General features: G+C 37.0%; 1 non-coding gene across 1 annotated transcript; it reads left to right on the top strand.

The window, feature by feature from the left end:
- The first annotated feature begins 21,036 nt into the window (after nt 1-21,036).
- On the top strand, nt 21,037-21,143 carry LOC141624049 (small nucleolar RNA R71). The gene has a single exon (XR_012533861.1). It is a non-coding gene; the product is annotated as a small nucleolar RNA R71 (small nucleolar RNA).
- The last annotated feature ends 1,235 nt before the right edge of the window (nt 21,144-22,378 follow it).

Raw genomic sequence — 22,378 nt, 5'->3', positions numbered from 1 at the left:
AATGAAAAAGTATACCAAATTGCTTCTACTTCTAGCTCTTGAATTTGGCCTTTTGGCTTAAAATAAGTAGTTTTAACTTTCTTAAAAATAATTGTTTGGTCTAACTTGTGCTTAGAAAAGCTCTTCTAAAAGTTGGGCCAAACACATACTTAATCTATGTTCGAAAATTCTGAATATTTGCGGTTAGTATTTTTCAAGTTCCAACCATATATTATTTTAAATCTCTCCTAAAAAAAAGGTTAATAAATGTATGAGACAGAGGGAGTAAAATAATAAATAAAAATGACCAATAACATTTATACATCAATGTAAAACTATTAAGAGGCCTATTTTAACATAAATAATACAAAGACATGTGATATCATGTATATGACGATCTGACTCGTTAATATTTCGTGTCTGATATATAAATATATGTATGTTTATTCTTAAATTATAGCTTAATAAATATTTTATTTATGAGAGGCAAGATAATAGGCAAATATATGTATGTTTATAAAGTATATATATATATATATATATATATATATATATATATATATATATATATATATATATTTTCATAATAAAATATTATAAGATTTTTAATATATAAACTAGTATAGATCTCGCGCAATGCATGCGCGGTATAAATAAAAATTTTATTTTAGGGGTATTATTTATATATTTTAAATTGGTACTCATTAATATGTAATATTTCACTTTATTATGGTTTGATATGAAACAAAAAAATTGAAATGGAAAACTAATCATAGAGAATTGAGTAAAGTTATGAAATGTGTATTTTTATGAAAATATTTGTTTTTACCATAAAACTAAGAACCATTTTATAAAGATAAAATTCTCTCCAACTATTTTAATGATATACTCCTTTCTATTCTCAATAACTCTCCCTATTTCCTTTTTCATCTACTAGTTGGTGGCATGGCGCGCGCCGTCCCCAAAGTTATTTTAATCGTTTATGTTTCAAATGCATAGTAGCGAATCTTGATTTTGTTTGGTTTTCTATACATTTTGATTGGTGATCACAATGAAATTCTTGTCGTTATAATTTTTTAGAAGTTTGAATCGATTGCAAACAAGATCACATTCGTAAATATTTCGTATCTAACTTTGTTGGGAACATGAATATACGTTCGGTTGTCTGTACATGTTGAGTGTCGATCATAATGAAACTCTTGTTGTTATATTATTTTGATGGTTGAATCGATTGCAAACAAAATTATAACCATTCATAAATAATTTGTATTTAACTTTGTTGAGAGCATGAATATCCGAATATAACTACACTTTTTGGTTAGATGGTTAACTGTTAAAGAACACAATTACATGGAATACATAAGACATTAGTATTATATTGTACTTTGCGAAATAACGTAAACATCACACCTCCTCCTATCATTTCTCCTAATACTAATCGCTCTTCTCCCCTTAGCCCTCCTTACTCCTCCTCTGCCTTGTCCTTTTCCCCAACCTTCCTCATACCCCTCTACTTCGTCATCCTCTTTATCTCCTTCTTTTCTCTTCAACGCCGTCACATCCTAAACCACCTTCTCTTCTTCAACCTCGTATTCCTCCTTTCTTTTCCCCTTTTTCCTTCTTTATACCTTTTATGTTTCCCTATCCTCCTCTTATGTATTTTTTATTTCCCCTTCTTCTCCACTTGCTCTCATATTAGTTCACCCATATTTCCAAGTACTGCTCCTCCTCTATATCTTTCACTTTCTCCTCCCCCTTCCTTCCTCTTTCCCTTTTCTCTTATCGTCCGCATCCTTTCATTTTTCCCTCTCTACCTCCTCTTTTTTACCCTTACTCTCCTTCTCGACTTTCATCCCTTTCCCCTTCCTCCTCCCTTATACCTTCCATTTCCCCTCCCCCTCCACTTACTCTCATATTATTACTCCTCCAATTTTTCCTCGTACTACTCCCCCCTCCCTTCCCCTTATCGTTCACATTCTTCTATTTCCTTCTCCTGGCCTCCTATTACTTCCCTTTTGTTCTCTTCGTCGACCTCCATCCCTTTCCCCTTTCCCATTTGTATTCTCTGACTTCTCTTATCCTTCTACTATTTATCCTACTCTCCTTAGCTCCTCCCATTTCCCCCATTCCTCAATCCCTTCCCCTCGTTCTCTTCCCTCCTCCCCCCCCCCTCTTTTTTTTTCTTCATTCTTCTCCCTTTTATCCTCCTCCTTGTATAGACAATACGTATTCATCTTAGCCCATTATATTCTCAAATTTGACGTATTTGGAAGCCAGACAATGACATATAATGTCCAAAATCTAAGTTCATTTACTTTCTGAAGTCGACAGACTGCCATGAAATCATTAAACCTAGTGTGTACAACCCTCACATAAATGCAGTACATTTAACTTCAGTCGAAAGATTTTTATAATTAGTGTTATGTTTGCTACTTTTGATAAAAATTAGATTTAAGAATGAAAACTGTTGTGTTTTTACCATCAATTTTTAATTGCGTTTGTCAAAAATATTCGTTATCGGTCTGAGTCCAACATTGTTAACCATGTTTGTCAAAATTGGTAACTTCAAATTTGGTATGGAAAAATAGACAAAATCGTGTTGACGTTTCATGTACATGTTAGTATCTTTATTTGGTTCGTTTGTCTGTGCATGTTGAGTGTCGGTCACAATGATAGTCTTGTTGTTATATTGTTTTGATGGTTGAATTGATTGGAAACAAAATTACAATCATTTGTAAAAAATTTGTATTTAACTTTGCAGAGAGCCTAAATATCCGAATCACACTACGCCTTTTGCTTAGATGGTTAATTATTAAAGAACACAATAACATGAAATTTTTGGAGTAGTGTCCTGTAATACTACGGTTTTATGAGTCTCTGGGTACTCTATCGAGTGGGCCTTACTCTGTCGAGTAAGTGTGTTTTGCATTTTAAAATAGTTTCTGACCTGTTGGGTACTCGATCGAGTAGCCTTGGTACTCGATCGAGTAGGCGGCACTCGATCGAGTACGTCGGTTACTCGATCGAGTAGCCGGTTTACGGGAGGATGATTTGTCGGGTTTTGTTAATAATGCGAATTAATATATAAACACTTCCGTCACTTTCATAATACACTTTTACAAACCTAATTACTTTCAAAAGAGAAATCAATCTACGCACTTCGCATTCATCGCATTATTGACAAATCCCGGAGCTTGGAAGGTCGGAATTCATCTTTCTTTACATCTTTGTGATCCTTGCGTCGAGGGTAAGATCTACGTACCGAATTTGTTATATTTAATTAAGTCTTGTTAAACACTAATTTTGGGAATTGGGGATTTGTGTTAGTTTTGTGTGGTTAGTGATATATGTGATGTTATGTTAGGAGGAGGATTCGTAGAGGACGCTTTTTGATAACAGTTGTTGAGATCGTCTGACTGTATTGCATTCTAGGTAGGGTTTCCCTACTCAGTATTAGTCCCATAATGTGTTGGTGGTGATTTGTGATTGTTGATTGTTATCATACGAGTATTGTGACGGTTGTTGGTTTTTATTGTTGTTTAGTAGTTGTGATTGTTTGTATCTGTCTGTGTTCTTGGGCGCGTCCCTGGGCCGAGTGGAGTCACTTGCGGGAGTGGCTTCACGCCCATTATTCGCCTTCTGTGGAACCCGCCACAGAAGGGATGTGCACATTAATGGATTTGGCTTTATCGCTCGACGGAGATGAGCGGGGATTAGGTGGGAACAGCTGCGGTCCCCCATCGGCGGCGTGGGTGACTGTTGCGATGGGCACTGGCGGGGCTACACACTTTAGTGTGTAGTCGGTATTGTGGAGTTGGTGATGGAGTTCGAGTATATCCGTGACGATTGAGTTTGTGTTGTTTGTTGTGTTGTTGGATTATATAAATTGTGTGATTAGTACTGACCCCGTTTAAATGTTTTAAAAACTGTGGTGATCCATTCGAGGGTGGTGAGCAGTTATTGAGCAGGTATGATTGATGTGCATGGGATAGCTGGGATGAGTCATCACGTGGCAGTTAGAAGTCTTCCGCTGTGTCAAACGATGTCTAGTAGCTTTGATAGTTTTATCAGTGGACCGTTTGAGTACTTTGTATTTCATTTAACAGTTTTGTTTGAGACATGTAATCAATTAAATTATATTTACTTTTAAAGTACGTTTCTTTATTGTCTTATGATTATCATTGCCTCGGGTAACCAAGATGTTAGTGTAATACCCCGTATTTTAATTATATTTTTATTAGTTATATTGATTAGTTATGTTTAATAATTATAATAATTGCGGATTATGTTGTTAGACGGAATTAATTAATAAGTTAATAGAATAATGAGTCGGGATGACAATCGAGTAATAACAATATATCATAATTCATAAAATAATAATAATACTTGATAATTATATAATAATAATAATAATAATAATAATAATAATAATAATAATATTTCATAATAATAATAGTAATAACTAATAAGGTAATTACATAGTTTCCTAATTGTTCCCTTATAGATCTAAACTTACCCTATAAATAGAGATAAATACCTTGACCTAGTTTATCATATGCAAAACTGAAAATTTGGGAGAAGAAGAGGAGACACGTAGAAGGAATTAAGACGGAATCTACATCGCTAATTAACTCAAGGTAAGACCGTCTCATGTATACTCTTTGCTACGCTATAACTCGTAAACTAGAACATCATAGCACAAGCCGTGACCGTCATTGTGATCGTGGACCACCAGAGACTTTATTTTACCACCGTGGACCGCCGTTGACCGTCAGGGAAGGGGTGTTTGACCGACCTTTAGTGGTGGCGTTTGTTAGGGTAAATTATACATAAGAATCGGTTTCAACCCTTATTTCATGTGACCCAGACCTGGACGGAGCTTGGGTTGAGATCATGGGTGAGGGTCGACCATAGGGGAGCTACCGTGGGTGTTGTTGCGGGTGTTTTGTGCGGTGCTTGCCGAAAAATTCGAGTAGGGCTAAATTACTGTTTAAACACGTTATACTCGTTGCCTTGACCTGGGTATGGTGGGGATGGAACCGGGTGGTTGGGTCGGACATAGTGGGAGTGATTTGGCGGCTGCAGGTGGTGGTTGGTGATGGCGGTGGCCGAAAAACGCGAAACAGAGGAGGATAGGGGTGTGCTGTGACCATTTTTAGACGGCTGCCTTGGCCGGTAGGGTGACGGTGAAGGGAAGAGAGACCCACCCCTGGAACCACCATCGGTCAAAGGTGATAATGGTGGTGGTCAGAGGTGGTGTCGTGCGCTGTGGTGGCCGTGTTTATGGGTAGTTGTGGAGTGTGGACTGGTTGTGTTATGTGTGTTGGGTTTGTTGTTGTTGTTGAAGGTCGTGGGTGTTAAGGGCATGGTGGTGGTTTTGGATGGTGTGTGAAGGAGTGGTTGGGTTGTTGGCAGAGGGGTCTCACGGTAGGGCAGGTGGCGGATGTGGTTGTGTCGGGTGCGGGCATAACACACGGGCTTTGTGGGTGTAGTGTGACGGGTTTAAACCATTGGGTGTTTGAGTGTGTTATGTGACGGGTTGACACGGGATCATGAGGTTTGTAAAACGTGTGTTTACACGTGAGTTATGTGAGTCATTGCTATATTGAGGGGTTTGTTAATTGGGTTTGAGACGGGTTTTTAATTAGTAATTGACGTAGTAATATAAATATTACAATTAATATAATTATAATCGAATAAATTAATGTAATGAATTGAATAATGATTAAATAATTAAATTATAATATTTATGTTAGGTGACGATTTGTGAAGGATTTATAATCGGGTTCGTGTCCTTTAATTATTTGGAGCACTTTGAGCTGCTTAATTGGATTTGCTTGCCAGGTAGGAAACTACTCAATCTTGACTTCTTTATGTTATTACTAAAAGATGGATTAATTGTATATTGTGGAGGATTGGTGAAGAATGTGTTTAACTATTTACAACGATATTATTATCTTGTTGGGTTTTCTCTCTTATGCCATTATTCTATATCACGTTGGTTTGGCTATATTATTGAGACTATCATTGTTATCGATTGTTGTTGAGGTTGGGGGATGAGATTGTGTGTATCCAGACTGTGTGTCTGAGGCGGGACTGTGTGTCCAGTATAACCAGACTGTGTGTCTGAGGCGGGATTGTGTGTCCATTGGACTGTGTGTCCTGGAGTATGACTGTGTGTCTAGAAGTGGAGTATGACTGTGTGTCTAGAAGTGGGTGTGTGCCGTGATGGGAAGTGGGTGAAATGTGATTGTGGAATCTATTTGCAGGTTGCTGTATTTTTATTCATTGTTTAGTTTTCTACTCAACCTCGTGGTTGACAGTGTATTCGTGAACACCTGTGGTGAACCATAATGGGGAGCAGATTTGACAGGTACTAAAGATTAGCTGACTCGGGAGCACTGGGATGAGAGCTCGACTTGGACCATAGTTGAAGTCTAGATCACATAGAACAATTATATCACTTAAGTTATTGCCGCTGCGAGTTGTAATCATTTTATATTAAGTTTTAAGTTGGATTAAGTTGTAATAAACATGTAATCGCTAAGTTTTAATTTAAAGTACTTTGGTATTGTTGTACTATGTTGCTCACTACCTCGGGAAACCGAGATGGTAACAGTCCTATTTATTTGGGAATGTCTAGCTAAAGGCTCCTGAATAAATGGGGGTGTTACAGTTAGCACTTCCATGCCTTAAGTGGTCCTGGTAAGGCACTTGGAGTATGGGGGTGTTACATGTCCTCCACAATAAGTGCGTTTACATAATAAATCTCGTAAAAGGAATATCGGAGATTTATTTATTTATTTGTCAGCTGGTCATCGTTAATCGGTAATGATTGGCTGACTAGAGTTTGACATTACTGTCGTGTGACGGCGGTGATCAGCTGATCCCTTTAGGTCACACCTATAGGATGATGCCCAAATTGGATAAATTAATTATTTGTATGAGATACGATATAATTAGTTCCTTGTATTAATTGACTTTTAATAAGTCGTGTGAATGTATTATTTGATGACGGGTTACGAACTTGGGCCAAGAGGATTTATTATTTAATTATGTGATAATTAATTAATAAATATAAATTAGAATTTATTAATTAATTGTTAATTAATTAAATTTATACGATATATGTATAAGTTTTGAGATAAAGATAATTAGCTATTTTAATTTACAAGAGGTTGTAAAATTAGCTAAATGGGGTAGTATTGACACAATATATGTTGATAAAATGGTCTCATGATTACTTAATAGTTAAGTAATCATTAGTGGTTAATTTGTGATATTTAACTGTTAAATAATTAAATTAATATTTAATTATGTAAGATAATTAAATATAAGACTTATAAGCATTTGTGGGACAAATGTCGGAAATCGAAATGGACCAAAATATTACATGTGGGTTGACACTTGTATAAGATAAGTGTTATTACATGTGGCATAACCCACTAAGAAATGTTTAACTCATTTCTTTATATTTTGTTCTTTATAAATACCCCACTATTTACACTCATTAGATGATGATTTTGGAGACCAAAAAAAACTCAAAATAGACCCTTGGTCGTGCCATATTGAAGAGAAAAAAGAGAGAAAAAAAAAACCTTATTTTCTTCATATTTTCTCATCAAAAACTTGATCAAATTGTTGATCATCAAAAATAATTCACAAAACTATAATATACATAAACTAATATTATTAGTGTAATAATATTACATAGTATACAAGGTTATCCTACTAATTATCTAGTTAGTAATTATTAGGATTTTTGGGTTTAATCTTGGACGCGTCCAAAGGAGATTACCTATTTTGGTAATTGTGGTGTATTTGGAGGATCATCCATATTCCTATAGATCAAGAACTACAAAGGTAGGAGACCTTTGTAGTGCCCTTACTTGCCTTAAACCATTGTAAGGATTTTTGTCTTAAGATGGTTTTATACCATTTTTTTATATTTTTATTTGCATGCATGTAGATTTAGACCATATTAAATTAATTTTAATTTTAATATCATAAGATGAGTATTAACATGGTCTAAATGACTAACAAGTGGTATCAGAGCATTGCTAAATACATGCATGTTGTCTTAAGACGATTTTAGTAATTTATGAGATAAATTAATAAAATTGATATTATGTTACTAAAATTAGTTTTATCACATAATATGGTCTTGCATGTAAATAATCTGGTCTTAGGATGATATGGGACGAAAATTTGATTTTTGTTAAATTTTTCCACTTTTTATAACTTAAAATGGCATAAAATTGAGTAAAAATGCATTAAAATTAATTAAGAGTTAATTTAAATTGATTGCATGTTAATTTTATGCATATTTATTTAGAAATAACCACATACATGTTTTATTTATGATATAAGTAGATACTTTAGATTAATGTGATTAATTTAGATAGTTTATTGATTTTTATTTGATAAAAATTGGTAAATAATGGTTATTTTGTAAATAAATATTGATTTAATTTGAGGGCTCGAAATTTCTAAATTTTTAGCTCCTGGAAATTGTTCCAAAATGTACAAAATTTTATTTTAAGTCATTTCAATTTTTATGGTTTGATTTAGAATTAAATCGTAAAAATTGTCGCTTTACCAATTAAATTGTTAAATCGTTTTAAATAAACTTTAAAAACAAAAATTTTCACTTGCGTGGCATTTTTGGTGTAAGATCAGAATGTTCATGGCTTTGAAATTTTTTTTTCCATAAATTTTTAAATTAAATGGAATTTTTGTATGATAATTGTGAATTATTATATCATTTTTGTCATAATTTTGTTTTAATTCCCATATAAATTCAAGATAATTGTTGAGAATAATTATTTTGATATATAACCAGATTAGTATGATGAGTATGTCTTAAAATTGTCTTAAGAATTGATTATGAATTTTTATTGGTAAAAATTCCGTCAAAGCAAGCTCAAATGATCGTTGTTGGTAAGTTAGACGATTTGGCATGTCATTTTCCATAATGCATTTTATTATTCATTTGGATGAATTTTTTTTTTTTGCATTATAATAATGTAATTTTTCCTAATATGTCCATAGGTAGAAGTTGGTATTTCCCGTAATGTAAGGGAATATCGACTTGTTTTGTAATTAATTGCGATTTCGTATCGCCTAATTTGTAATTAATTAATAGTTTTATTTTAATTTTATTAAAAATTGTATAATAGGGTATTGTTATGTAATTTAATTATTAGTAATTAGATGAAGCATCTAAAGACGGAGTTTTCATGAAGACGGTGTTTTTGGAAAGGCGTTCCGAAATCCTAAAGAATGAGGCCAATTTATGAAGACTCAAGGGACCAAGGAGTTGGTTTCCGAAGTGTAATAATTTTAGTTAATTAGATTAACTAGGTGGCCATATTAGGACTTGTTTGTTTTAATTCTTTTATGCATTCATGCCAAATCGTCACTACATGTTTTATTTTTGTTGTTATCGATTTAATTGTCTAGCATTCACCAATTTAGTTCACTTAAAAGTGATAGACAATTAATTTGATAAGATCTCTCGCATTTGTTTAAAATTGAGATTAAGCCTTACCAAATAATAGCACCTATGAATCCCTTCTTCATTAGAGGTAGGTTCGGATCACCGAGGTACACTCTTTTTACGTTGGGTAAGTAGGGTAATAAAAGTTATTACGCGCGAAAATTGGTTGGACTCAATGGGATAAATATGGGTTGAATCGGTCCACCGTGCCCATATTTATTCTGGGGCTAAAAGATAGATTTTAAGAAAATCCGTCAACCAAGAGTTCTAGTAGTAGAATCAGTCAAAGTTGTTGACTCACCAAATTTATATAAATGTGGGTTGAATCGGTCCACCGTGCACGTGTTTATATAAAATTGGATCTTGGAATCATTTATATAATTCAGTGGGAGATCATTAAATATTTCTAGACGATAAATGTTAATCTTTCCTTTATTTCCTTTGTAGTAATCACGATGACTTCTACTAGTGAAACCGTCACCATAGCTAGAGATTCATGGCTGCGTTCTTTTATGGACAAATATGTTTTAAAAGCCGACGGTAGTAATTTTAAAGATTGGGAGGAACAACTTCGATTAGCTGCCGCAGGTGATGGCAAATTACGCTACCTTATCGATCCCTCTCCCCTTTCGCCTAGTACTAGGGCCACTGCCGATGTAAGGGAGGCTTTTTCAAATTATCAAAAGGAATCCGCTGCAATAAAAAATATTTTGATTTTTTCAATGGATCCTGCTTTACAAAGGCAATGTATCAAGTTCCGCGATGCACATGAAGTATTCTCGAGGCTTTCTACTATGTTTTCTCAAGCCCCGAGAATAATTCAGTATGACACCGCTGTTCGTTTCTTTGAGGCTAACCTCAAAGATGGTCAACCTGTAAGTTCACACGTACTAAAAATGATTGAGTACGTGGAAACTTTAGAGGGCTGGGATGTAAAATCCCCGACGAACTAGTGGTGGACCGAGTGCTCCACTCTCTCTCTCACGTCAAAGGATTTACCCAATTTAGGGTAAATTATAATATGACAAACATGAGAAAGAGTTACATGAGCTCCATTCTCTGCTTGTACAAGCAGAGAAGGACATGGGATTGGGTGGGAGTACAAGGAAAGATGTGCTTGCGATTAACGTGAAGGGGAAGAAGCAGTTTAAGAGGAACGCAGGTAAGAAGCCCGTTCAGGTGGAAGGCAAAGGTAAAGCAATTGCGAATTGCTCTACCAAGCCAAAACTTATAAAGGGTAATCCTCTTAAAGATACTTGTAATTATTGTAATAACAAGGGACATTGGAGACGTAATTGTACAAAGTACCTGGATGACATAAAAGCTGGCATTGTGAAGCCGACATGTAATTTCTCAACTAAATCTTTTATGATAGACATAAATTATGCTTCAAATACAACTTGGGTATTAGATACTGGTTGTGGTTCTCACTTGTGTAATCATTTGCAGGGCCTAAAAAGCATAAGAAAGCTAAACAAGGGTGAATCGATCTCCGAATGGGAAACGGGTCTAAAGTAGCTGTCGTCTCAGTAGGAACTTATGTACTTAGTTTGGCTTCGGGGTTGGAGTTACATCTTAATAATTGTTATTTTGTACCAACGCTATCTAGAAATATGATATCCGTATCTGTGTTAGACACAGAAGGGTTTTCCTTTGTAATTAAAGACAAGTGTTGTACTTTTTCCCTTAATGGGATTGTATATAGTCAAGTTATTTCAATCAATGGTATTTATATTCTAGATACTTGCAACGATGTTTATCATTTAGATAATAAAAGACTCAAAACAGGTGATCCTGATCAATCTTATTTATGGCATTGTCGATTAGGACACATCAACGAGAAGCGCATTAAAAGACTAGTGTCGACTGGTGTAATTAAAACTTTTGATTTCGAATCATTTGGTACATGTGAATCTTGTCTTCTTAGAAAGATGACTCGTTCACCTTTTCTAGGAAAAGGATCTCGAGCTAGTGAGTTATTGGGTTTAATACATACCGATGTATGTGGCCTAATGACAGTCACTGCTAGAGGTAATTATGACTATTTCATTACTTTTACCAATGACATGAGTAGATATGGGTATATCTACTTAATGAGGTATAAAAGTGAAGCTTTTGATAAGTTCAAAGAGTTTCAGAATGAAGTAGAAAACCAATTAAATAAGAAGATTAAAGCATTACGATCAGATCGTGGTGGGGAATATTTAAGCAATGACTTTAAAGATCACCTTAAAAACTGCGGTATTGTATCTCAGTTAACTCCTTCTGGCACACCACAATTAAATGGTGTGGCTGAAAGGGGGAATCGAACTTTATTAGATATGGTTCGATCGATGATGAGTCAAACAGAGTTACCTAAGTCATTCTGGGGTTTTGCCATTTTATCTGCTATACAATCACTTAATAAAAGTCACACTAAAGCAACTGAAAAAACTCCCGAATCTGCGATACATGAAAGTATGGGGTTGTGATGCTTATGTCAAGAGCAAGTCTGACGATAAGCTTGCACCTCGTTCTGAAAAGTGTATTTTTGTAGAATACCCTAAGGAAACTTGTGGATATTACTTCTATAATAGTAACGAGAACAAAGTGTTTGTGGCTCGTGAAGCCGTTTTTCTAGAAAAAGAGTTTATTTCTAGAAGACAGAGTGGGAGAAAATTTGAACTTGACGAAGTTCAAGAGCCACAAACTGATTTGACAATACAGGAAGATGTTCCTTCTACGTCTGAATCAGTTATTGTTCCCTCTGAACCTAGGAGGTCACAAAGGGTTAGTCGCCAGCCTGATAGATACCTTGGTATTATCGAGGAAGATGGTGACCATGAGATTTTACTTTTAGAAAGTGATGAACCAAAGACCTATAAAGCAGCTATTATGAGTTCTGATTCTAAGCTATGGCTCGAGGCCATGCAATCCGAAATGGATTCCATGTACGATAATCAGGTATGGGACCTGGTTGACTTACCTAAAGATGTTCAACCTCTTCAGTGTAAGTGGATATTCAAGATTAAAATATGTATTTGGTCGGACTATATCTTTTCGGTAACTTGTCGTTAGGAGCACCTAGACCAAAACACAATTTATAACTTCACCAACAACTCTACAATTAGTAAAGAGGCAAGTAAAGGTCGGATCCCAAGGGACGGGAATTGAGATGAGATTTCTATTGCAACTAGAGGTATCTTAGGGGTGTCACAATTGGGGTTGATGTAGAAGATCACTAAACTAAATAGCAATGAAAGTAAACAAGCAAGATGAATTAAAAGGGTTGTAAACAATTGATAAAAAACACTAGGGTATCATGGGGTCATAGGGGATTCATGAGAATTAATCATACAAACATGTTCTCAAATTATAAGCAAGCAATTATTGTAGTGATGAATTGAGTTGGTTTATATCTTACAATCCTAGGAAAGTTTGGGTCCCGGAGCCGAATCGATTAGATTGTACAACACCTACAAGTCGACTTAGTCTTCCCTACTCAACAACATGCATGGTCTAATAAGACTCAAGTTGGTTTATGTCTTACAAGTCTCATTGAAAAGATAGGTGATGGGTAAAAAATGCAAGGATTCATAGGCTCGCATTTCATCAAACATAACATGTGCATGAGTTGAGATCAAAACAAGCAAGCAAATAAATCATGAAAGCATATTAATTTAAGCATGAATCATTCCCCATGTTGGTTTCCCCTAATTACCCATTAACCCTAGCTAAGGAACTACTCACTCATTATCATGTTGAACATGCTAGCAAGGTTTTCAATCATACCAACAAAGTGAAACATGATGAATAAATGAAAGTAATTAGCAATAATTAAAAAGGGATTAAGAGAATTATACTTACTAATGATTCCAATAATAAAGCAAAGAATAAAAGAAGTACTTGATGCTTGATTGAGAGGTTGTCAATCTCCCAATAATAACCCAAATAATCTTCAATTACCCAAAATAAAGGATGAACAAAAGAGAGATTAAGAATTAAAACTTGATTAATTGTTGATTACAAGATTAAAGAGAGATTTGATTGATATTAACTACACTAAAGATTGCTAAGAAGAACATGCTCTTCTAATTAGACTAATGGGGTATTTATAGTGGGGATTAGGTGTAAGAATTAGGGTTAACTAAGGGCTTAAATGACAATTAAGTCCCTACTTAAGGAAACGCCGGTATTTTTGGAAGGATGGGCATCTTTCTTGAAGCTTGAAGAAACGAAATTGTCTGCCTGGGAATCCGTGCGTCTTTAGCACGGGACGGCCGGATTCGTGGGTCTCTGCCCGGGCGTCTTGGGGAGAAGACGGGCGTCTTCTGGGGTTGCTGCTCGGGCGTCTTGGAGTGAAGACACACGGATTGTGAAGGTGGAGGACGGGCGTCTTCAGGACAATCCGCACGGATTGCTGTGTAGTTTCATTTCTTCTTCTTTTCTTCCTCTTTCTTCATAAGATCCTTGTGGGGATTTCCTTGGGGAAGCAAGGATCTTTTCTCATCATTGCCCATATACTATAGTATGTACAAAGGCCTTCTAATCTTGTCTCTCCTTGATGCTTGGTCATTTGAATTTAATCAATTTAGTCTCGTTTTGCCATGAAATTGCAAGGTTTGTACTCCTTTCCTACCAAGGATACAAAACCTCAAAGAATATGCAAAACAAAGAACTAAAGACAATAAATGACCCAAATATGCACTAAAAAGCATGGGAACAAGGCTAATTCGGGGACTAAATATGCTCTAATTATGGTCACATCAAATATCCCCAAACCGAACCTTTGTTCGTTCCGAGTAAAGAGGTGACAAAGACTAGGACCATTATTTAAACTAACCTAATAATATAGCCGATATGAGACAATTAGCGGGTCTCACTCCGCCCCTTCAACTCACAACAAGACAACCATGAGGTAGGATGTCTTCTTGCAAGGCAAGGTGGGTCTTGCCAAAATGGCGACACATCCAAACATTAAGCACACAAAACAAATAATGGATGCATCTACAAAAGAATAGCCACTTTCCTCATCTAAGTGGCGGAAATTATCTACAAGGGAAGCAATTCAAGGATGCACACTCCTTCATAGATGCAATTTCTTCAAACTACTAAGCCTAGAAGGATACCAATAAATCACCTCCAAATTGTGTCAAGCTAGGGTACCTTTGTCCTCAATCGTTAAATGCTTTTGTCAAGAATAGACTCCCTATGGTGTTAGAAACACTGGAGGATCGCGGAATTCCCCCTCTTGCCTAGACAAGAAGAAGGGTCGTCCCCTCTCTACCATGCACAAAAATGGATACGATGGATAAAGGGATCGATAGATATTTGAGTTTCACTTTGGGAGTTTGCTTTCATTTTTGTTTTTCCCCCCAATTTCTTGTGGCATATAACATTTGAGAACACTTTCTTGCCATTTCTTTTTTATTTTTGGCATTTCAACACTTGACAACTTTCAACTTTTCTTTGCATTTTTTTTTGAACATTTTCAAAGTCACCCCATATGTAGTGAGGGTGGCTTATATTTGAAGCTTTAGGAGTTCTATTTTTGCTCCTCTTTTCATTTGATGCATTTATTTTGCAAACTTTCTTTCACTTTTTATTTCATTGAACTCAAATTGATTTCTTTTTGTGCCCATTCCCTTTGATGACAAAAATATGGTAGAACATGGATGATGGATGCATGGATGCATGGTTTCAAGGGTCACCTTGGAATAAACGGTAGCCAAGGAGTTATCACACCACAAGGTACTCTTGACTAGGCCTTAATCCATGGGTCAAAGGATACTAGCATGACACATCCTAGGGTGTTTTACAAGTATTATAACAAGCAAAGTCTTAAGAAGAAAAAGCATCTACTAGGGCCTATATACACTTGTCAAGCTTCCCATGTAGACGGTTTCGCAAAAATTTTCTAACATGCAACTACATGCCATGATGCAACTAGCATATATACATCCTAATGCAAATGATTCTACCAACTAATATGACATATAAACTAAATGCAAGTCCTAAATTCACATTGTTATACCGCATCAATCAAAATAAAGCCACATAGTCATTAACATAAAGAGGAAAAAGGAGATTGGAAAGACCATACCATGCGGTCTTCAATATCCTCATGTGTCGGATGTGGCGTAGTCGATCAATGTGAACAATGATAAAACAAACACAATATATACAATAATATATACATGACTACACTACAAAGGAAATGAACTTGTTTTTGGTTTTTCAATTTTTCAATTTTTTATGGTTTTTTCGAAATTTTTCAATTTTTTTGGCTTTTTGGAATAAAAGTTAAGTTAGAATTCCCCATCCCCACACTAATATGGGCATTGTCCTCAATGGCCAAAATGATGGGAAATCATGCAAGCATGATGCATGAATTCTACACTAAGTGCAAGCTACACTAATCTACACTACATGATGCATGGTTTTTGTTTATGACGGAGAGCGTAATTTAGATTACCTCCCGTTGTGTATGTATGTACTTCCCCAAACCGAGTTAGACATTATTTCTAATGTCCTAAGGTTGGGTGTAGTTCATGCACACACGATGCAATGCATGAAACTAAATATGTCATTTTGGATTTTCAAAAGGTGGGAACAATGAAATAAGAACACCTCAATGGGGCCGAGGTGTTAGTCCTCTATGTTGCTAGGACTACTCCAACCATGATTAAGATAAATAAATAAAACAAAGAAGGAAATAGACAAACCTCAAGAGGGTAGGAGCCTCCAAAGCTTGCTAATCTTCCATCATATCATCACTATCATCATCTTCCTCAATAGAAGTGGACTCATCATCACTTCCCTCTTCACTTTCTTGTTCACTTTGTTCATCATCCTCTTCTTCTTTTTCACTAGCCTCTTCATCAATGCTATCATCAACCGCATTACCGACAACCTCATCGTTACCCGGAATCTCACCCCTAGATGCACTCGGAAAGAAGACTTCCTTATCCGCCCAACTAGGCAAAGGACATGAAGGATCAAGGAGTCCTTGCCTAGCTAAATGAAGGAGGGGTGGATATTGGGCTAAGTAAGCATCTTCCCGATCCTTAAAAGCTTGCTTGTGCATCTCTTGCATAAGAAGAGTCATACAATCTTTGCTTGCTTCAACACCTTCGGGTTTGAACTCTTGGTACTTGAAAGGATAGGGTGGTGTGACAATGGAAGAGGAGGGCATTTCAATTTCATCCCTTTGTTGTCGGATAATGTATTCGGCCTCTTTTGAGAGGGGAAGGAGGTAGTTGGTCCGATGGACACTCAAACGACAAATCTTTGAAGGCAAAGTAAAAGATCTAGCCTCACTAGTGAGTCACCCATACTTGGTGTCAAGAGGGTTATGAGAGACCCACTTATATTTGTTTATCATAGCATCCACATCAATGAGATGACCACCCTTTTTCGCCACATACTTGCTATCCTTGTTGAAGTTCGGATCAAAGTATTTAGCCAAAAGAGTGACTAGACCTTCATTCACAATAACGGTAGTGTCTTGCTTCCCACAATCAACATTTAGCCATCTATCCACCAAAAGCCTTAGAGAATTGAAAGGCTTGGTGAATTCCCTTCCAATATTTAAGGCCGACTCAAGAAGAACAAAATCGAGCTTGGTAAAGTGGTTGGTGTCTTTTCTTGCAATGATGGTATTCCCTATGACCTTGTGCCACACTCTAATGCCCGGATGGTGGACTAATAGAGTGCGACTAGCATGATAGTTCTCAAATTTCCTTCCGGAAATTGCCTCCCAAAGAGGAGCGGGGTCATACTTGCCAACATTCTTGAAATAACTAGGTGAATCACTAAGACCCAAAGCTTTACTAATTTCCTCAAAGGAGATGCGCCTACTCACATTAGCTAGGCGGAACTCGATGCTTTCCATAGTCTCAACCTTTGTAACTTTCAAAGAACTCAAGAATTCTAAGGTAAGGGAGGGGTATGTCAATTATTTTGTTGTAAACAATTTGCCCAACCCCATGGCTTCAAAGAAGGCTCTAGTTTGCTCAAGGACACCCAACTTATCTAAGGCATCTTCACAAATAAACTTGGTGGATAGAAAGGATTTTCTAGCATACTTGGCAAAAGTTTCTCTATGGGAGTTAGAGATGAAAATTACCTCCGGATAATTCGAAAGTTGAGAAATTTCCGGAGTAGTAGAAGTTGTTGCTTCCAAGGGAGGTTGTTGTTGTTGCACTTCCAAGTTTGAACTAGCTACCACCATAGCCAATGAGGCTTTCTTTGCTTGAAGGCTCTTTTGCCTTGTTGATAGTGTCTTTGCCTTAGGTGCCTTTGTTGCTCCTTTTGTCCTTGCCATTGATGCTTGAACCAAGAAAAGAGTGAAAATCTTCAATTTCCAAGTGTACCCAAATCAATTTTAAGATGAAAGGCTTTGCCTTTATAAATTCAAAAATCGACTCAGAGGTTGAAGATTTTGGTGCTTGGTTTGATTTTTGTTGAAAGAGGAGTGATTAATTTTTGTTAGAAGGATGTTTTGATTTGATTTTGATGAATGTGGTTGAGGAAATCTTGTTTTGGTGATGGAGAGGATGAGGGTTTTGAATTTTGGGGTTTATGGGTAGTGTTTGATTGAAGGAATGAAGAAATGAATGTGGGAGAGGGTTTACAAGAGAACCCGAAAAATTTGAAATGCAGGGGGAAGACGGGCGGCTTTCCTTCGGGACGCCCGGATTCTGTCTGTTTTAGGCTTCAGAAATCTCGCCTAAAGACGGGCGTCTTTGAGCAAAGACGCTCGGATTGTTCAGCTGCGGGACGGGCGTCTTTCACTGAAGACGGGCGGATTCTTTTGCAGGGAATTTTCTTGTTTTTCTCAGCCAAAAAGACGGGCGTCTTCTCTTGCAGGACGAACGTCTTTTTTAGGACGGGCGGATTCTTTTGCAGAGAATTTTCTTGTTTTTCTCAGCCAAAAAGACGGGCGTCTTCTCTTGCAGGACGGGCGTCTTTTTGAGGACGGGCGGATTCTTTTGCAGGACGCCCGGATTTGCTAACAGTCCCAAAATTTTAAAAATTCAGCTCAGAGGGACGGGCGTTTTGTGACAAATACGCCCGGGTTACCTGAAGACGGGCGGATTCTCTTGAAAACGCTCGGATTCTTCCCCTTTTACCCGGATTCAGTTCCATCCGTGTACTTGCATATCCCGTGTCATTTTTCATTCTTCAAAATCTCGTGTTCTTCATTGTGGGGGCACTACTAAGGCATGGATAGTCTAGGCAATTGCTATCCCCACACTAAGTTAAAGCACTACACATCAATTTAAATTATTAGTCCCTCCCTCACTTCTCTCAAAAATGATAATTATCTTGATCAAGGCATAAAAATCCAAAAAATGACAAAAAATGCAATATGAGAATTAAAATGCGAGTTAGGGAGTTAGAAATATTTACAAATGGTGGTTTAGGGAGGACTCCACCAAACTCTCATCCTTAGTGAGATGTCATGGGGGCATGTCCAAGGTGTTGTTGATGTTGCTCAACACCTTGAAGAAGTAATCAAAAGCTTGTTCATTGTCATGATAAAGATCTTCAATAGATCTTTGCCCTTGTTGTCGGTCTTGATCGATAGCATTACCAATATAGGGATTGAAAATCCTTTTAAACTCATCGTCCCAAAGACCACAAACTTCATCTACTTGATAACTAAAGATCTCTTGAGTTGATAGAGACAATTCTCCCATTTTCTTTTCTTGGCCAATGAGGCCATCTTTTTCATTGCTTGACTTTGGTGAGCTTTTCAAGCTCTCTTTGTTACAATTCACTTGCTCTTTGAATGGAGCATCTTCAATTTTCTTCTTCCATTGGAGTTCCGACTTCTTCCTATCATCCTTCCGGCTATAATGATCAATCATAAAACGTGGTTCATATAAACGGGGGGCTCTCATAGTCTTGTCAAGATTGAAAGTTATGCACTCATCTCTCACTTCTAGAGTGAGCTCTTAATGTTTTACATCAATCACCGTACCCGCGATGTGTAAGAAAGGTCTTCCTAGAATGATTGGAATGTTGGAATCTTCTTCCATATCAACAGTGACAAAGTCCACCGGGATGAAAAATTTCCCAATTCATACGGGAACATCTTCCCATATCCCTAATGGTGTCTTCGTCGATCTATCGGCCATTTGGAGTGTGATATTGGTGCATTTAAGCTCTCCCATTCCCAACCTTTTACTCACCAAGTACGGCATAATACTCACACTAGCCCCTAGATCACATAAGGCTTTGTTGATCGTGGTGTCGCCAATGGTACACGGTATTGAGAAGCTTCCCGGATCCTTGAGTTTTGGAGGTGAACTCCCTTGAAATATTGCACTACTCACCTTAGTGAAGGCGATAGTCTCAAGCTTCCGGATCGACTTCTTCTTTGTGAGGATGTCTTTCATGTATTTCGCATAGGCCGACACGTGATTGATTAATTCCGTGAAAGGAATTGGGACTTCAAATTCTTCACAATTTCCATAAATTTTCCAAGTTGGTCATCAAATTTGGGCTTGGCTTGACGACTTGGAAAAGGAAGTCTAATCACAATGGGCTCCTTGTCCTTGACCTTGTCTTCATTTTTCTTTGAAATTTCTTCTTTTGATGGTTCTCCATCCTTGGAGTTTTGCACAATTTCTTCTTTGTTACTAGCTTCCACAACTTCATCCTCAACTTGCTTCTTCAGTGCTTCATACCTTGTACCACTTCTCAAGTGAATGGCACTAACCGTTTCATGTCTTGGGGGATTACTTTGAGGTGGTAATTGCCCCTTTTGTCTTTGTGACCTTGAAGATGCTAGTTGAGTCAATTGGGTTTCCAATATTTTGGTGTGAGCTAGGATGTTGTTGATGGTGGTTTCCTTTGCTTGACTATCTTTTTGCATTTGAGTGAAAAACTCTTGTTGATTTTTTTGCATTTGAAGGACCGCTTTTTGAACATCAAAACCTTGGTCATTTTGTTGATTGTATGGAGATTGATTTTGGTAACCTTGGTTTTGGTTGTAAAAGGGTCTTTGATTTTGGTTTCTCATGGGAGGTGGGGTGTATGTTGTTTGAGGGTTTTGAAAATTTTGGCTTTTGTATGAGAGATTTGGATGGAATTTGGTGTTTTCATTGTTATAGTTTGAATAAGGGGTACCACTCTTTTATGCTTGGAAAGCATTCACTTGTTCATTTGTTCCCCTACATTCACTTGGGTCATGTCCCAAAGTTCCACAATTCTCACATATCCCACTTGGGATTGATGAAGATGCCGTCATGGCATTAACATGATGCTTTGGTGATTTTGAGGCTTCTTCAAGTCTAGCCATAGCCTTTTCAAACTTCAAATTGATGGTATCAATGTGAGCACTAAGTTGAGCACCCAATTGAGTAACGGAGTCCACTTCATGCTTTCCTCCTCTAGTAGCCTTGCGAGGTCTACTCTATTGTGAGTTATGGACCGCCATTTCCTCAATTTTGTTCCAAGTTTGATTGTCATCAACTTCGGTGAAAATTCCATTTGATCCCATGTTGAGAATGTTCCTTGAATCTTCATAAAGACCGTTCCAAAATTGTTGTACCAAGAACCACTCGCTAAGTCCATGGTGAGGACATGAGCGACAAATTCCTTTGAATCGCTCCCAAGCTTCATACAAAGATTCTTCATCCCTTTGCTTAAAACCCGTAATTTGAGCTCTTAGCATGTTAGTCTTTTCCGGTGGATAGAACTTTTTGTAGAAAGCTAGGGCCAACTTTTTCCAAGAATCAATTCCGAGAGTAGCCTTATCAAGGCTTTTCAACCATTGTTTCGCGGTGCCAATTAGAGAAAAAGGAAATAAGACCCATCGAATTTGGTCTTGAGTTACACCGGTTTGAGAAATTGCATCACAATAGTCACAAAAGGTCTCCATATGAGAGTAAGGGTCTTCACTAGGCATCCCCCCAAATTGGCTTCTTTCGACTAATTGGATAAATGCGGATTTGGCAATAAAATTTCCGGTTAGATGTTGTGGTGTGGGAGTACCATTGGGTAGGTTCCCCTCGGTGGGTACGGAATGTGAAGAAAACTTAGGCATTGTGGGTTGATTTTGTGTTGGATTTTGTGTTGAGTTCTCCTCACCTTCTTTTGCAAAAGGGTTGATGAACTCAATAGTTGGTTGAATGTCTACAACCTCACCAATACCTCTCAAATTTCTCCTAGCAAGTCTTCTATTGGTTGTCAAAGTTCTTTCAATTTCACGATCAAAGGGTAACAAGTCACCTTGTGACCTTATAGACATGCAAAATATCAAACAACTCGAAAACAATTAGAACAAACCTTGAGAAGTTTTACTTCCCCAAGGCAAAGAAAGACACAACTAATAACAATATAAGAAAATCTAAATCAAGTTAACACCGTCCCACTTCAGAACGCGCCATTTTTTGGTCGGACTATATCTTTTCGGTAACTTGTCGTTAGGAGCACCTAGACCAAAACACAATTTATAACTTCACCAACAACTCTACAATTAGTAAAGAGGCAAGTAAAGGTCGGATCCCAAGGAACGGGAATTGAGATGAGATTTCTATTGCAACTAGCGGTGTCTTAGGGGTGTCACAATTGCGGTTGATGTAGAAGATCACTAAACTAAATAGCAATGAAAGTAAACAAGCAAGATGAATTAAAAGGGTTGTAAACAATTGATAAAAAGCATTAGGGTATCATGGGGTCATAGGGGATTCATGTGAATTGATCATACAAACATGTTCTCAAATTATAAGCAAGCAATTATTGTTGTGATGAATTGAGTTGGTTTATATCTTACAATCCTAGGAAAGTTTGGGTCCCGGAGCCGAATCGATTAGATTGTACAACATCTACAAGTCGACTTAGTCTTCCCTACTCAACAACATGCATGGTCTAATGAGACTCGAGTTGGTTTATGTCTTATAAGTCTCA

This window comes from Silene latifolia, chromosome X, assembly GCF_048544455.1.
Source record: "Silene latifolia isolate original U9 population chromosome X, ASM4854445v1, whole genome shotgun sequence".
In the NCBI taxonomy this organism is placed as follows: domain Eukaryota; kingdom Viridiplantae; phylum Streptophyta; class Magnoliopsida; order Caryophyllales; family Caryophyllaceae; genus Silene; species Silene latifolia.
The sequence above is the reverse complement of the archived record's forward strand: the minus strand, read 5'-3'. Positions and strand labels throughout refer to the sequence as shown.